At 39.4% G+C, this 19,024-nt stretch overlaps 1 protein-coding gene across 8 annotated transcripts in view; it reads left to right on the top strand.

Moving 5' to 3' along the window:
• Window positions 1-19,024, top strand: part of LOC129732671 (dipeptidase 1) — a 649,785-nt gene that overhangs the window by 487,059 nt on the left and 143,702 nt on the right. Inside the window, exon 1 of one of the 8 annotated variants that reach the window (XM_055693751.1) lies at window positions 11,113-11,131. The exons of the other annotated variants lie outside the window; for them this stretch is intronic. The gene's annotated coding sequence lies outside the window, so the exon portion shown is untranslated. Of the gene's footprint in view, window positions 1-11,112; window positions 11,132-19,024 lie in introns of those variants that run through there. 8 annotated transcript variants of the gene reach the window in all.

Below are 19,024 nucleotides of genomic sequence, written 5' to 3'. Positions count from 1 at the left end.
ACAGTCGCACGAGGTTATTTCATAATATCACCATTCATTCGTCCACTAATTTCAAAAAAGCATTCAGAAAGCAAGCATGCGTGACGAGCGGTTGGATTTATTTTTTCAGTTCCGAGATGCACAGCAAACAACGCAATCTACTTTCGTACCTAGATGCTCAACTCAACATTTGTTATCGTTGTAAAAGATATTCTTTTACACATTAGTGAGTGCCTTTACATTATTCCAAAACTTTTAATGAAAAGTCGTGAAACCTCTTTCTAACGGAGTTGGTTTAAATGTGATTTATGTAAAAATAGTTAAAGAGTAAAGAAATATGTTTTATTTAGGTGATAAATGTTAATTTTTAGTGGAAATAATAGTCTTTCATGCGTAGGAGCATATATTTTAGTTTTAGTATTGTGGAGTTTCAAGGGATGCAAAATTGTGTTAATACGATTGCAGAATTAGAATAAATGCTTTTGAATAGCACATTTAAAATACGACAAGGTATATGGAATGGTGATGTAGGGCAAATATATACATATTGGATTTTAACTCTTGTTTAACATATTTCACTCCGCCTGTTATACACCGTGAATTTCCTCACTTGCTATCGTGTAAAGAACAAGAAAGAAGTGGAATTTTCTACACGCAGATTTTTCTATCGAGTTGAGCGTAAATTTTTGCAATGAAGGCGAAGGATCATTGCCGTTTTCCTTTAATGCCCTAGTCGTTATTGTGAAATTTATTTTTGAGAAATACATGAATATTTGACACTAGTAATAGTTGCGAAAATTCTCATAACTCTTATATTCCATTCTATTCATAGTTCTGAAAAGAATCGATTTCAAATTTTTAACCAGAAATGCAAGCTATTGAAAGCTGATGATCGCACCACCGGTAGCATTGAACATTTGAAAATTTGCTCTCCGTTAGCAGTGCTAGCAAACTATTCTGCAGCATACGATGGCACCTGTTGTTGCCGTATGCAGAATAAAGGTAAGCTGTTTTGCAGTGTCTGATAGTTGACTCGTAATCAGCTCTCTTTTCCTGATGTTACGTACCTCTAACAGTTATACAGTAAGCACCACTCGCTACCGTGTGACGTACAAAAATGAAGTTGAATTTTCTACACGCAGTCTTTTGTTCCGAGTTGAGCGTGTATTTCTGCAATGTAGGCGGGGCAACGCAGACTGGAGAATGAGAACGAAACAAAACAATTTGCTGAATCAAAAAATGTTACTTGAAGATTTAGTTTGAGTAAAGCACAGCTATGAGGTAAGTTGTGTTTTGACCTGTTTTGATAGATTTTTTTAGTTTTGGGAACTACAATCAACCTATTGGGAAACTTCAGAAACTCGAAAAAGACCTGAACCTGAGAAGCACTTGCATTATTATGGATTGTACGCAGAAAACTAGGTGCGAAATTACACACTATGTTTTTGCAGCCGCAAGGAAAAATTAGTTTAATGATTTTATATTGCAATATTTTCATACAGAAATTACCAGATAATTTCTAGTGATATGGAGAAGAGCAAAAAAACTATTTCGTCAAAGCCAAATTCAACAATATGATTACAGAAGACAATATTTTACTAAAAGATGCTTTCAAAATACACTACGGTATTATTGAGGTCCACAGTTGACATCTTCTAGCAAAAGATTGACTCCATGACTTCATTAACCCCCTGGACAATGGTAGGACAAATCTAATAGAACCGATACTCTAAATAGAGCTTAGCGCTAGCATTTCATACAATATCAGCTAAATGACTAGCGTACATAGAATACAAACTATATTGTCACGAAAATGAATGACGTACATACTCTTATCACAAAATTAAGCAAAAAATAACAAAACTTATTTTCAAAGAGCACATTGAGAGTATACAAGCCAAGTGCATCAAATATACGAGATGTTTATATCCTCTCATTAACAGGAATTCTAAACTTTGTTTAAAGAACAAACTTTTGATTTACAAACAAATTTTTAGACCAGCAATGCTTTATGCTGTACCAATCTGGTCAAGTTGCTGTTCAACAAGGAAGAAAACGCTCCAAAGGATTCAGAATAAAATACTGAAAATGATTTTGAAGCGTCCTCCTTGGTTTGGTACACTCGAATTACATAGACTTACTGGTGTTGAACCATTAGAAGCTATGTCAAATAAAATTATTAACAATTTTCGACAAAAATCGTTGCAATCCTCAATTGCTACGAAAGCTCTCTTTATAGCCAATAAGTTAGCAATTAAGTTAGTTGTAAGTTTACTTCCCCTTTTCTGACAAGTAGGTTTAAATCCCTACGAATGATAAGTCCTTATTGCGAAAGCAAACAAATCCTAACAATTAAAATTACAAATTTCTAACAGTGTTGAGAAGTCACCATTTGTGATTGGACACACATACTCATTATTTACTAATATTTATCATGAATACTTAAGCTACTAACAAATCCCCCCTTAAAAAAAAGCAAAAATAACAAAAAGTTTAATATAATTTTCTCTTGATAAACATTTTTTTAAAGGGAGTTCCAGATTACAAAACAAGAATATTAAATCAAACCAATCACGAGTCTAAAACTTTGTGCAAACGCGGTCACCGTCGGAAAGCTTTCGCGCGTAGTTTTGCAGTCCTGAGAAGACTACGTCAGTTTAATAATTACCTACCCGCTGAAGGACGCAGGCAGCAGCATCAAAACTTTCCTCCGTTTGCAACGACACCACTCGTACAGTGTAGCACCAACGAACACATACACACATCCATAGTGTGTTTGCGAGTACAGCCAAAAGAAAACATAGGCAGAAAAATTTCCCCTTATCATTTCACTGGAAATTTTCGTACCGATTCCTCAGAAAGACTGCCGAGCCGACACAGGGTTGGTTAAAGGGTTTTTTTTCTCATCTATTATTCGTAAATGTTTTTTTCAGTGAATGAAAACAATTTTAATGACTGCTACACCGTAAAATCTGATTAATTGGCATCATCCACTGGTCCTCATTAACTCTGCAACCCTGAATCCGGGCGACGTCACGTTCGTCAAGGTGTATTGCTCGTTCCATTCTGCAAATGAGTAACTTAGAATGTGCCGTAAATTTATCACAGCACACAAGTATTAAATTAAATGACGCTTGACTGATGATAAGAAAGCATCGTGTCGCGTCGCTGCTTTTTAGATGCTGGATTTGAGTTCACTAAAACAGAAACCAAGAACCTACTTCTGATGCCGAGTGGTACTTGGGGGTTCGCTTAAAATTCTACTCACACGAAACTGCGATTAGATTCTTAATTTGGTTGAAATTTACCTTCATTGTCGCGACTAATGTCAACCCTTTCTTGCGGGATGATTTATGCATAGGTATGATATCTTGGTAAATTATTTGTATCTGTGGAAAATTGTCATCAGTTGAATAATTTCTGATTAACGGGCGTCATGTACCATGACTTTCTCTTTGTAAACTCAATAGAATGCCGATATTGAAAATAAATGAGTCATGCTCATCCCGATCAGAAAGACAAAACAAAAATGTAACAGAAGCTGTTATTTTGTTATACAAAAAACCTTTCAGGTTGTGTTTCAAATTAGATCCCGTTAGGTGTTAAAATAACAGAAATTATAACAATAAATATTCTACTAATATCAAACCAATATCAGATTTTGTTACTAACGTATCAGCTTTCTAACAAAATGAGATAGCATATGGAACAGTATAATAACAACCATTGTTATAAACTACAGGTTTTGATAGAGACGAAAAAAATGTGAGATTTGTCTCAAAACAACTTTGTTTCAGGATTTGTTTTTAAAACTCATTCAGATTATATTTTGATATCAAAAGCATATGGGAAAATACAATATCGTATCAAATTATGTTATTTGTATCTCGTGTTGATAGAATTTTGTAATTTTTTTATTATGCTCTTCTGATCAGGATGCTACACACCATCCAATATCGGTAGAATAATTTTATCGAAAAATTTTGTTCCTCGTTAGGAGATCAGAATGATTACCAATTCATAAAATCATAATCATCAATACGCATTTTGCGGCCAGCGTCCAAAATGGTTCGAGGGAAATCTTTTACCCCAACTAGTCGCAAAACTCGGGACTGGGGCAACCTTCGTGTGCCGGATTGATGGCAAATTAATTAAAACTTTTTTGATGTGCCATAGACAACGATCATCGGTACGACTACCGCCGCATGGTTCAAGATGTGGCAAAGGAGAAAAAAAAATCCACAAACAAAACCAATTATGCGTGAACAATACGGCCGCCCGCAAGAAACTCATAAGTCTTTTCCCACACGGAAAGCGTTACGCAACGTCACGATACTGCTTACGCGTTGTCGCATAATCGCACACATATTTTCATTATCACTGGATCCGCATCATCGGCTCGCACTCTTACACTGCAAATGAGCTCGCGTTTTGTTGTGTATGATTAATGAAATTTCGTCAAAGTAGCGCTTTTGTTGTGTGCGAATCAAGCAAAGTCTCTCTGCCACGGTTATGAATCATCAGATCGTCGTCAGCTTAAGCATCAAAGACAAAGTTTCCGCTTCCGTTGCCACACGTATGATTAGATTGCACATATGGAACAAGCGGTGGCACCGGCAGACATGTTCTCCTTAATCTCAGCCGAAAGTTCGTCTTGTTTGCTACAAAACTGAAAAGCAACAACGCACGGCTGCGGTGAAAAGTTTATCAAAGCGGAAAAAGAGGAGGCCTCTTTGTCGGCTAAAAGAAAGACAAAGATCGTACATGCTCCGCGCCAGGAACGTGGTTTTCTCGGAATGCTCGGAAAAGATAACCTGTGCTGGCGGAAAAATGCTTCGATTGGGAAACAAGTCCTGTGTAAATTTACCGAATCGAAACTTATTTCCCTTCAAATCATACCAAAATACATAATTGGAAGAGAAAAGAAGTGGTTAGAATCAGCTATACTCAGAGGTAGAGATATGCGAAGAGAAAGTTGTGAGCCTTGTTCGTTTGGCGAAAGGTAACACATTGAAAGGTATTGCAATCAGGATAAATATAATTTCACACGTTTTTTATGTTTTAGTGCCAAACAATGAATTGAGAATACTCCGTAATTTCTTTATCACAATGATTTTTAACTAGTGGTTCACAAACCTTTTGTATGGTCAACGAAATAATGATCAATTATGGTAAAAGTATATAAAATTAAACATAAACATAAAATTTAACACCTTTACGGTTTTTGTGATGCACTTTATTACTCCTCAAGACTTCTACCATCAGTTATACGAGTCGAATGAAGAAGTTAGTCAACATATCGCTTCAAGAAAAGATCTGGCTCCTCTGACATGTGAAACCCAGTTGCCAAATTAGCGATTCTTTCATCGCTTCTCTCTCTCTCTCTCTCTCTCTCTCTCTCTCTCTCTCTGAGTATCTCTAAATAGAATTGAAAGATGATGCGATTCAACGGATACCCAAACTCGCAGGGTTCCTGTTTATAGGGTTTTTTTAAATAATTGAATTCTCTAGAACATAAGAAAAAAAATCTGTCAAAACTGATGAATTTGTGATACACTCTGTACTTGAAATTCCCTCAGTGCAAATTTTTGCGGTTATAACTTCATATCGAAGAAAATTTTTTTAAAAATACTATTCTATTCAAATTACCTTTAGACTTTATGCTTAAATTTTACTTTCTTGAGAAATTAGCGAAAACGCCGCCCCAGCGGTAAAGTTCTGAACTACATAGCCATTTTCAGAAGATGGCCAATGGTTTCAGGATCAACATTCGAGAAGACATCGTTCTTCTAGAAGACAACCCTTGGAAGACATAAATTTCGCCGTATTTTAATCCTTTCCGATCACTTTGCACCGCCTGTCGTTTTGATTTAAGTTTATTCACAACCGTGACCTCCGTCTTATAGCACGCTAACTCCAGTATCTTGGAGTGCATCCAGTCTTCAACCGTGCGCGGCCGTGAACTTGATCCTTTCGATCGACTCACCGTAGACCCCGTCGTACATGACATTCAACAACACCGAGCCCAAGATGGAACCTTGTGGTACCCTTAAGGTGATTTGGACGCATTTCCGACCCTCACCTGTATTGTTAATTAGTACTCAATTTAGGAAATAATTTTCCAGAATCTAGTCAACGACAACGGTACATGGATGCTATTTAACGCGAGCGCTATGGAGCCCGAGATGACGCTACTGACCAATAAGGTATATTACAAAGGAGTGGCAGATACGATTTCAATATGCGATCAGAGGTGGCGAGTGAAAAGTTGTGGCGTCACAACAATCGTTTACGTTCGGCATTCAGTGCGGATATTCGTCAAATTGTTCTTTTTTCGAGTTTTTAACCTTCTACGGTTACCAAAAAACGCGATTGCCATCATGTTCAGTTAAACTTGGTTGTGTTTCGGTTTCGGGAGCCAAAAAGTTAGGCATAAGCATATATGCTTCTCCCAATGATGAGAAACGCTGGCGTTTGTTCTGTCGGGTACCAGATCTCCCCGCAAACTTTTATGTTTACTCACAACATTTCCTCGCGGAGGATTTTGAACATAGGTTCCAGGCCGATTGCCGGCGCATTTAAGCATCGGAAGGTAATGTATCGGAAGGTAATGTATCAATCTGTCCAAAAGAAAATGTTTCACGTTTCAGCCGTTCCAACCATTTTTACACTTCCACCGGTGAATCTATCATCACGGACGGTGCGAGCCAGATCCGCGCTGGTAGCAGAGCTACCACACGAGGCAGACACAAGGCAACATGAGGCAGATGCACCAGCTGAAGAATGCGCTCCTTCGGTCGAGGTCAAAGCACCAGCGAGAACGTTTTTTCGACTGGGGCCGGCGGTGGCTTGTTTGATGAAGCGAGTCCACCAATGACTGAATGCTCTACTTATACGACAATATTCATCCACAGATCAATTGTCAAAAAGGAACTAAAAAACTAAAAAACTCAAAGACCTACGATCCATCGTTGATCGCAAGAGGTTGAAAATACGAAATATTCAGGAATATGTATTTATAGTAATTTACAAGAGAATACGTTATCGTTTTCGTCAGTCAATTTTAAAAGATTTCGCTCCATAGATACCATCGACCATTTGAGTGAACCATTCGATAGACCTTGGCAACCGCGTATCCTACGTTTAAGGTTGACACAACCTTCTGAACCTACTCGTCGCACATATAACCACCATACTGGACTTGTTTGCAATCCAGTTACCATTTCCAGGAAGAATGCGTGATGATGTCAGACGCAGCTTGGTATAGCAGCTGCTGTGCCACGAAGCAGTGGTTCAGTTTCAATTATGTCACCCTTACGCCCGTAACTTAGCAACTGGCTTACCGGCTGGGCACCTTGGGACACTCATAAAGTGTTTGACGTCCCGTTTTCAGGTTCATACCAGACACGTGAGAGGCTCCCCGCGACTTCAACTTTATGGCCTGCACCACCACAACACCTACACAACTAGCTCCTATCGGGTCGCTTGCAGGGCCCGCGCTTGTGTCCTCCTTCAAAAGACCTGGAGCAAGCGTCTGGTTATGTTTTTTTTCCTCATATATCATTTATTTGACACGGCACAAATACAATTTAATGTTTAACGGCGCCAATTATATCTGGTGACTTGAAAACTAAAAGCAAATTTTTTATCCTCGCTGCCGACTACGAGCTGAAATTAAGTCTAACTTAAAACTAGCATGAATTTTTCAATCAGTGTTTTGTTGTTGAATGGTCGTCTGATGCTCTTCGAATGGCCGATGTCATGAGCTGGGGCAGAGGTTTGTATTCTGGGGTCCTGGAGGTATTGTGCGGGGTCTAGTTGCTGGTTATGGTTCGTTGTTGTTGTTCGCTAGTGTTCAAGTGGCCATATGATATGTGCCGCTGAGCCAAGATATCACTGAAGGCCTCGGGTTCTCTGGTCGTGGCGAATTCGAGTGGGGTGCAGTTGCTGATTCCAAAATCTGTGCTTAAGGTTCAAACGTGTTCTTGTCGTTTTGTTGGGTGTAGACGGAGGGGAACGGGACTAGACTGGGGCATGGATGGATTTCAGGAAAACGTATATAAGGGTCATGTAGGGTATGTCACGGCTCGCCAAGACATCACGAACAGGTACAGCTGGCCGTCTACCTCCGGCCTCAAGGGAAGCTACTAATTTAGACCTGGCGTCACGGTGGACAGGGCATGACCGAACAACGTGCTCTATGTCGTGATAACCTTCACCACAGGCACAAATACCACTTTCCTCGAGCCCAATACGACGGAGATGCGCATCAAATCAATAGTGATTGGACATAAGCCGAGACATCACGCAAATGAAATCTCGACCTACATCCAACCCCTTGAACCACGGATTCGTCGATACCTTGGGTATAATGGAATGTAACCACCTTCCCAGTTCCCCTCTGGTCCAAGAATTTTGCCAACTGATGATCGTATTCTGACGTACAAATGCAAAAAAATCATTAAAAGCAATTGGTCTTTCATAAATTTCACCGTTTGTTGCGCCCACCTTAGCCAAAGAGTCCGCTTTCTCATTGCCCGGTATCGAGCAGTGACACACTAAGGTAATCTGAGAAGATTTTTCGGATAAAGCACTCAGATGTACTCGTATTTTCCCCAGGAAATACGGAGAGTGCTTAACATCTTTCATCGATCGGAGAGCCTCAATGGAACTGAGACTGTCCGTAAAGATGAAATAATGGTCCGTGGGCATTTTTTCGATAATCCCTAGGGTTACTGAATTGCAGCTAATTCTGCAACGTAAACAGAAGCAGGATTATCGAGTTTATGGGAGACGGTTAAATTGTTATTGAAGATACCGAAGCCAGTGGACCCATCGATAAGTGATCCGTCAGTGTAGAACATATTGTCGCAGTTGATGTTTCGATATTTATTAAAAAAAATTTTGGGGATCTGCTGCACGAGTAAATGATCCGGGATTCCACGGGTTTCGTCTATCATGGATGTATCGAAAAACACAGTAGAATTAGAAGTATTCAATAAGTTGACACGATTTGGAATATTCGAAGAAGGATTGATATTTTGGGACATGTGATTGAAATACAATGTCAAAAAAGGGGTTTGAGAATTAAGTTCGATCAACCTTTCAAAATTTTCAATCACAGGATGGTTCAAGACCTCACATTTGATAAGAATGCGAGAAGACAGGCTCCAGAAGCGGTTTTTCAATGGTAGTACTCCAGCTAAGACCTCCAAACTCATCGTATGGGTCGACTGCATGCAACCCAAGGCGATACGCAAACAACGATATTGTATTCGCTCCAGTTTGATCAAATGTGTGTTTGCTGCGGAGCGGAAGCAGAAACACCCGTACTCAATAACAGACAGTATCGTTGTTTGGTAAAGCCTTATTAGGTCTCCTGGATGGGCTCCCCACCATTGTCCGGTTATTGTACGAAGAAAATTCACTCTTTGTTGACATTTTTTCATCAGATACCTCACGTGACAACCCCAGGTGCCATTAGAGTCGAACCAGACACCAAGATATTTGTGTACCAAAACCTGAGAAATCGTTTTACCCATTAATTGTGTTTGAAGCTGAGCAGGTTCATGCTTCCTAGAAAAAACTACTATCTCAGTCTTCTCCGGAGAGAATTCGATACCTAGCTGTAAAGCCCAAGCAGACAAATTGTCCAAGGTATCTTGCAATGGTCCTTGCAAATCGGCAGCTTTGGCTCCTGTAACAGAGATTACACTGTCGTCTGCAAGTTGTCTTATCGTGCATGAATTTGCCAGACATTCGTCGATGTCATTTACATAAAAATTGTAAAGAAGGGGGCTTAAACATGAGTCCTGGGGAAGACCCATGTAGCTAACGTCTGGTTACTGAAGTATGTTTAGGGAACATACAGAACAGTCAACCTTATATTTGGCTATCTTCAGGGTCAGGTTTGCATCGGAAAGTGAGCACCTGGGTCCCTGCTGGAACCATATAAGGGCGAATCGCCTCAGTGGCCACTTCCATCCCGCACTTCTCTTTGAGAGCCCATGCTATATCGCGCCCTTCGGTGATATAATCCAGGTTTTTTAAGCTGCAAAAAAAAAACGATGTTGAAAAAGTCAAAGTGCTCAGCCCAAAATTGAAAGATAATATTATTTATAGCATTTTTGTAGAACATTTCGACTTTCTAAAAGGTCGTTTTCAGATTGCCCAAACGTGATTTATGAAAAAATGACTTTTTCAAGCTACAAAACCACTCTTTTGCACTTTTTTCAAATCTGTTCGATTCCTACATTTTTCCTTATATTTTTTATTTTTGTGGGGTTGCTTTTGAATATTTTGCATGGTTTGGTTCAGCATCGCATTCAATTATTTGACTCACAGAGCCCACTGAACATCACAAAAAAGTGAATTTTCCTTATAATTTTCAGATAAAACCCTTCAAAACACATATAAAAATTTTTTTTGATCAAGAACTGAGATTTTTTCTGCAAAGCGGAATTCAAGACGAAAATTTACATGAAAAAAGATCCTTGATATCTTATCGGGGGGCTAAGATATCGGCGTTTTTACATGTGATGGCGTTTTTACATCGCTGAAGCTCGATCAAAAAGCCCTGAAGCCAGGGATACGATCCAATCGAGCACACGCACATTTGGAAACCACTCCAATCAGAGGGAGAATCACACGCCCCTGAAAAATGGTAAACCAAACAAAAATGTCCAATAAAATAAAATTTATTCAAGTGAACCTACATCACGCCAAAGGAGCTAGCAGCGTCCTATGTAGCAGGTTCACTCGAGACAACTTGGACGTGGCTCTAATCTAAGAACCCTGGTCCAACAACAATAGAGTTCAAGGAATTTTTACACCAAAATGTAAGCTTTTTATGATAGTACACATACTGCTCCCAGAGCAGCAATTCTTATACGGGAAAACTTAACATTTATACCCGTTACAGAGTTCATCAGTAGAGACGTCGTGGCAATACAAGTGTAGGTTCCAACGACTCGTGGGATAACGGAGATCATCGTTGCCTCTGCGTATTTCCCAGGAGATAACGCTGAGATTCCTCCAAAAGAAGTTGCTGCGCTTGTTCAACACTGCAAACAAAAAAACAAACAGCTCATAATAGGATGTGATGCGAATGCCCACCACACGGTTTGGGGTAGCAGTAACATCAACGTTAGAGGTGAGTGTTTATTTCAATATTTAATTTCTCACAACATAAACATTTGTAATCAAGGTAATGATCCAACATTTGTTACTAGAATTAGACAAGAGGTTCTTGATCTAACACTTTGTAGCGCTAAACTATCTGGAATGATTGTGAACTGGCACGTGTCAGAAGAACAATCATTGTCGGACCACAAACAAATTATGTTCAACTATGTATCTGGGGAGCTCGTGTCCGAAAAATTCAGAGATCCCAGAAAAACTAATTGGGATAGCTACTATTCCACACTCTCGAACAAGATTTTGCTCTCAGTGGACATCTATTCCACTGAGCAACTCGAATCTGTTTCCTCATCTTTTCTAACTAATATAATAGATTCCTTCGAAGAAAGTTGCCCGGTGAAACGGATAACTTCTAGTAAGAACGTATCTTGGTGGAACAATAAACTTGAAAAGCTAAGAAAACCGTCAAGGAGGCTTTTCAACAAAGCTAAAACTACCGGAAATTGGACAGAATATAAAAGCTGTCTAACAGAGTACAATCAAGAGCTTCGAAAATCAAAGAGAAGGGACTGGAAGCGTACATGTGAGCAAGTTGAAAACTTGCCTGTTGTAACTAGACTCCATAAAGCCCTCTCTACAGATCACACAAATGGGCTTGGCCGCTTAAAGAACGAAAACGGTCAGTTCACCACAGACTCTCAGGAAACACTTAGTGTCATGATGGATACACACTTCCCAGGCTCAACTCAATTGACTTCCGAAAATGCACAGGACTTCTATATGGCTCAACCTAGCTCAATTCACGACAAGGTTAAAGCTCAAGAATTAGCCAGTGTAATATTCACGACGTCAAGAGTTGAATGGGCAGTGGATTCCTTAAAGCCCTTTAAATCGCCGGGGCCAGATGGCATTTATCCAGTGTTTTTACAAAAAGCAAGGATATTATAGTCCCCTGTCTGATGGAGATGTTCAGGGCTAGCATGACACTAAGCTACATCCCGAGTAAATGGCGAGAAGTCCGCGTCATATTTATTCCTAAGGCTGGAAAACGTGATAGGACGAGTCCCAAAGCATATAGACCAATCAGTCTAACTTCTGTCATTTTGAAAATGATGGAAAAAATCATTGATCTACACATCAAATTATCTTACTTAAAAAGTAGACCATTCAACAAATTTCAGTTTGCCTATCAAACTGGTAAATCTACTGAAACAGCACTCCACACGCTGGTTTCAAAACTAGAGAAGTCTTTTGAGGCTAAAGAAATCTCACTGACAGCCTTTCTTGATATTGAGGGAGCATTTGACAATGGTTCTCACGAATCTATAAAAAATGCTATGAAAAAACGTATCTGCATCTTGAATTGGACTATCGCTATGTTATCAGACCGGTTGATAACAGCCAATTTAGGAAGATCAACTTTAACGACAAACCAACAAGGGGTTGCCCACAAGGAGGGGTTTTATCTCCCTTATTGTGGTCTCTTGTTGTCGATGATCTTCTTAACAACTTAACAAACCTAGGATACGGAATCATCGGATTCGCTGATGACATTACTATTTTAGTTAGGGGTAAATGCGGATCTACTATTTCCAATAGAATGCAATACGCCTTAAACTACACACTTAAATGGTGCAACCTGGAAGGACTATGCGTCAATCCTTCTAAAACAGTCATTATCCCATTTACAAGAAATAGAAAGTATACTATTGCAACTCTTAAGTTGGGAGACACACAGTTGGTGCTATCCAAGCGAACCAAGTACCTAGGTGTTATGCTTGACCACAAGCTCAACTGGAACGACCATCTAGAGTATGCGATCTCAAAAGCAAACAACGCTCTTTGGGCTTTCAGCAATACATTTGGCAAAAAATGGGGACTCAAGCCGAGGATGATTCACTGGATATACTCGGCAATAGTGAGACCCAGAGTAACTTATGCCTCGCTAGTGTGGTGGCCTAAAACTTCACAATTATCAGCTCAGAAAAAGTTAGATAAACTACAACGTCTGGCATGCTTATCAACAACAGGAGCAATGGCCAGTGCACCATCCAATGCCTTAGAAGCTCTTTTATATCTTCTACATTAGTATGTACAACTTGAAGCCGAAAAAGGTGCTCTTAGGCTAAAACGTGTTAAATTCTTTCAGGAAGGAGATCTACAGGGACATTTACGAATACTCAAAAATTTCCAACTGAACACCTTAGTAACCATGAATGAAGATCGAATGGACTCTAAGACTAACTTCAGTGTTCCTTTCAAAGTGATTGAATCCAATCGCACCGAATGGGATGAAGGAGGTCCTAAGGTTCGTCCAGGATCAGTCATTTTTTATACAGATGGCTCTAAAAAGGGCGAGTCTACAGGCACTGGGGTCACTGGACCAGGAATCAATATATCAATTCCAATTCCAAATAAATGCTATTCTAACATGCACAAGTATTTGCTTGGCTAGGAAATATAGGTATGCCAACATCTGCATTTTCTCAGATAGTCAAGCAGCTCTCAATGCTTTAAAAGCATACACATGTCAGTCGAAGTTGGTATGGGATTGTATTCAATCCCTACGACAACTAACTGTAACAAACGTTGTCAATCTATACTGGGTGCCTGGTCACTGTGGTATAGAAGGAAATGAAAAAGCCGATCTCTTAGCGAGAATTGGTTCTTCAATTGCTTTCGTCGGGCCGGAGCCATTCTGTGGGGTATCTTCATCCTGTTTGAAATCAGAGCTTAGAGGCTGGGAATCAATGATGATTGATGCCAACTGGAAGGGTTATTCCAAAGCAAGACAATCTAAACTATTCATTACATCATGTAAAAGAATCACACGGAACCTACTCAGTATGAATAAAACTGATCTGAGTACGTTAACTGGCCTACTTACTGGGCACTGTCCGAGTAAGTATCACCTTAAAAAATGAGGTAAACTGACAGATGACTTATGTCGTTTCTGTAATTCTGAAGTAGAAACCTCGGAACACTTACTGTGCCAATGCAGCGCATTAATTCAGCAAAGACTGCGTATTCTTGGAAATAGTATCCTCACGCCTAACGAGATATGGTCTGCTGAACTAATGAAGGTAAGGAACTTCATCAAAGAAGTCATACCTTCTTGGGGTGAAATGCAAAGTCTGGGTGCGACTATCACTGATACCCATAGTGATGGAACGAACTGACAGTGCATAAAAATTAACGCGGAGTATACCACAATATATCTAACTAATGGTAGCAGTGGTCATAGGCTCCTACAGGAAAAAAAAGCACCTTGACTTTTTCAACATCGATTTTTTTTGGGACACCCTACTTCAGAGTCACCTCTTAGGGTTTAAATTTTTTCGTCATCCATCTCGGCTACCGTCTTGTAGGTTGCTCCCTTGTTTTTAACTCGCCGCTATGAAATCGATCCTTGTGCTGAGTTTCGCATTGGACCCGTCCGTCTTGAGTATGAGGGCGTCCTTCATGCTCTGCGTCTTTTTGACCCTCTGTGGTCGTTTTGTCGCCTCTCGTTCCTGGCGCCTCGTGTCTTTCTGGCGCGTTTTCTAATATTGTAACCCAAAAGTTTCCCTCAGCTGTCACGCCGAAAGATTCTTCGGCGGACTTTGAACCCATTAGTGTGTTATCCCGCGGGCTAAGCCCAATCAACCATCTCTCAGTGATCTCGGAGGGCCGCATTCCCCAGGGACCGCCTCATTCGTTTGGCGGCTGGCCCGAAGGCACAGACCACCGCAAACGTACAGGTTCTGTTTGGACCGACTTCGTCACCCACCTAGCCACCTCCGTTTTTCCCTTTTTTGTAAGATTTTCACCTATTCAGTCTATTTAGAGCAGATAAACAATGTTTCGCTGCAACTATCCAACGTTTCGATGATTTATTTCACTTCATCAAGGATTCTGGAATGTTTTACATAATATGTTTGTTTTTCCCAATATATAAACTGCATATTTTGTTTAACTTACAGAGGTTACAGAGGTATGTTTGTTGTCACATGTATGTATGCAAGTAGTAATCATTTGTCTTAATATGTTTTTCTTCCTGAAACGGCGTCAAATCTAACTATTGTCATGCTATATTTATAAATTAAACTTTTTGGGACTAGTATTTTAACACTACTCAGTATAATTGGTTTTAAACTTTGTTATCACTGTCTGTTTTGACTATTTGGTTGTTGCCGGGCGAAAAATCGGATCAGTACGGTTGAATTTGGCTTTAGCGTTCTCTTTCAGCTTTTAGTTTGTCGTTTGCTTTGCTATTACGGGTGAATGTGTAACAGTTTCATTTAGCTGTGTTTTCAAGTGTGTGTGTATTACTCCTGCATATAAGGAATCGAGTCCCAGTGTGTCTGTTTGTTTATGCTGGTTTCGGTTGTCATAATATGGCATACTTATAAGTACGGTAGCGACTGTTGTATTGGTGTGGTTTAAGTCGAAACAGTGGTTTAACGTTATGCTGTGGTTCATTAGTGCGGTTTTATCCTTCAGTGTGGCTATTTGTGTATTTGTGTAGAATCTGTGTGGTGACTGTTTTTGACGTAGAATTACGTCTTACGGCCAGTGCTTTTCAAAGGATCGCAAGTTGACTGTTAAAACACGAATGCGAACGCCTTTCGCAGTCAACTTGACTGCTCGATATAGTCAAGCGATCGCCCAGAGAAAAAACAGTCAAAGTAAAGTTGATCGTTTTTTTTTTTAGTTTCTGGGTGGCGGTCATTCGCTAAGGCAGCCACGCGTTTATTACGTTCACTTTTCGATTATGTGTACGTGCAAGACACGAAGTGAATGAGGGCGGTTGGTATCATTCTTACTGTTTCGTTTTGCGTTTGTTTTCGTGTTTGTTTTTGTATGTCGGATTGGATTGGAATAGAACTTTGAAATTTGTGTAACATATGACTAATGCATAAATCGGTACTTAGGGTAGAGCGGGAAAAGTTGGTCATTTTTGGTAAAAATGTTCCACTACTTTATACCGGTAATACAGTCATACCTCGATATAAGGCAACTTTATTTTCATTTCCGCTACGTTATATCGAGTTACGTTATATCGAAGCAAAAAAATTTTTTTTTTAAATTCATGCAAGAATGTTAATAATTACTCAAAGATGCGCGAAAACCTATTTTCCATCACCTATCAGTAATTTTTAACCATTCTTAAGCCCATTTAGGATAATTTTTCAACAAGCAAAAAAAAGTTTTTTAATTGATGCAAGACTGTTGAAATGCAAAAATTGGCGGAAACCTATTTCCCATCACCTACCAGTAATTTGAAATCTTTCTTATGCTATTCTTTAGAGAAAATTTCAACAAACAAAAAAAAACAGTTGATGCAAGACTGTGAATTGTTACTGAAGGATGCGTGGAAACCTAATCCCATCACCCATTAGTATTTCAAAACCTTTCTTATGCCCATTTGGGACAACTTTCGCATTGGTTTCATTGGTTTCAAAACTTACTACATATTTTCGAATCAATTTATACCCCAAAAACAGTTTCTATATCATTTATATTCAATATCAATACATTTCAGAAAGTCACGTTATATCGAGGTAAAAGTTACGTTATATCGAGTTACGTTAAATCGAGGTTGCCTTCTACCGAGGTATGGCTGTATTATGCGAAAATATGAACTACATTAAACAGCTCGCAATTTTGCGGATACACTAAAGTTTTTTTTACGAGGAGACACGTAGCGCGGAAAAAATCCGCGTGAAAAACGCGTAAGTTCTAAAATCCGGCTAAAAAATGGCGTTTATTGTAAGTCTGCGTAAAACTTCACGTGAATTCCGAAGTCTGAGTAAATAAACTGGTGATTTCCAAAATTCGCGTTAGAAACGAGAAATTTCTGAAAACCGCGTAAATTCCGAAATCCGAGTAAAAAACCGTGTGGATTAATACCGAAATTCGGGTGAAAAAACCGTGAAAACTCGGAAATCGTAAATTGGGGTAAAATAAACGTGTAAATTCCAAAATCCGCGTTAAAAACGCGTAAATTCTGAAATTTGCATAGAAAACAGCGTAAGTTCTGAAATCTGCGTAAATTCCGTAATACGCGTTAAAAGGCTTCAGTTTTTTTTTTTTTTGAGCGGTTGACAGATTGGCCAATTAGCTCCTCAGGTAGGGTAGAAGTTGATCAGCGAGTGGGGTAAAGTGACAACTTTTATTTCGAAAGGACAACTCAGTTTTCCTCCACCAATGCATTAACGGCAGTCTGTAGCATTTAGGTGGAAGTCAAATCGTTTTCAGTTTTTCGCTTAGACGTTCGCAAAAGTTACTCATTATTGGATGAAAAAGTGTAACTCTTCCTTGCTTGACGAAAAGTTCACTAAGGTCGCCTTTTTTTACAGTTTTTTACGCAGGTTTTTTTATGTGCTCATTTTTACGCGGATTCCGGAAATTACGCGGTTTTTTACGCAGATTCCGGAATTTACGCGGTGTTTTTTTCTTACGCGGATTCCGTATTTTTTTCATTTCGGAATCCGGAATTTACGCGTTTTTTATGTAGATTCAGGAATTTACGCGATTATTTTTTACGCGGTTTCCTTTTACGCGGCACGTATCTTCCGCGTAAGAAGCGACTTTGGTATATACGTTGAAATTACATTGATGGTTTGAATGGACTTGATCAAAGAAAACACGTGTTAAATTGAAAACTCGAACCGCAATTCTGAAGTTTTTATGGTTTTCTGATTGTTATAGATCAGCTGAAAGAGAGTAATTTTCTGAGCAAAACGTGGTTTTTGAGAAATTTTTATCGTTGTCCTTCGTATTTTTATTTGAGTTCCTGCTCAAACCTGCTCAAAATCTGTTAACGAGCGAATTGTCATTTGAAAACGGGTGTTTATTATTCTTTATTTAAAAACCGACGGACAACGATAAACATTTTTTGAAATCACAATTTGCACAACTGCACTTTGTTTTGTAATTTAGTTTCTTTGCTTATCTGATTATATCACCCATATAACACAATTTTTTTTATATAAATGATATGTGAAAAAAAACACAGTTTTTTCGATGCCTTGGTTTGATGTAATCTTCATTGACCAACTAACCCCGTAACCAACTAGCCCTGTTCTACCCTATCTTCTTCCCCGCCGATGTTGTGAGAAAAACTATCTTACTCATAAAGCCATTACCACGTGGCTTGAATGATGACTATACTGAATATCACTCACAAAATCTACCGCTAAGCGATATTCAACGCAGATGATTGAAGTAAGCGTTGGTTAATTCATTACGAATAAGATCCCGGTTAGTAAAAATTGGCACTGTAGGTGCAACAGCATACCACCAGCACATGAGCCTCAAACGTAAGAATGCTTCAAACTGATTGACTGTTTTTTCGGTCGATCATGAACGCAAACGAAAAATGGTACGTGACTGCCGAGTCCGACAGAAGATTGTACGGCGGACTTGAACGCCGAAGCGGCGGTCCTCTTGCGGAAAGCAACGTTGCACGCAGCTCGTTTCTTATTCGCTCTGCTTTAAACCGTTCGTTGAAATTGAACGTGCTGCAGGTACAAGTTGAAATTGAGTGAAGGATCGCACAAGAAGGAAAGCTTGTAACTGACCGAGAACACGTTCAAGCGTCTTTATAGAAAAGGATTTTTCAAAGCTCTGCTTACGGCAACATACACAGGGGACCAGTTTCATTACAGGGATCCAATTTCAAAAACCTAAAACATCGAGAGCGTCACAAAAATTGTCCATTTTCAACCGTTTTAAGCTCAGTCAGTTTCCAACCGATTTTCGTCATTTTTGCAGTAATCGATTGGAAAATCAACCAAGCACCCGTCCAAATGCAGAAAGTTGTAATCTGATTGTTCGAACGATTGTACTATTGAAAATTGTCAAGCCTTGTCGAAACGCAAATGTCGACCTCTGATTGGTCGCACAATGCTTCCTTCCCTAA

The sequence above is a fragment of the Wyeomyia smithii genome, chromosome 3, assembly GCF_029784165.1.
Source record: "Wyeomyia smithii strain HCP4-BCI-WySm-NY-G18 chromosome 3, ASM2978416v1, whole genome shotgun sequence".
Lineage (NCBI taxonomy): Eukaryota > Metazoa > Arthropoda > Insecta > Diptera > Culicidae > Wyeomyia > Wyeomyia smithii.
This window is presented reverse-complemented; position numbering and strand designations above follow the sequence as displayed.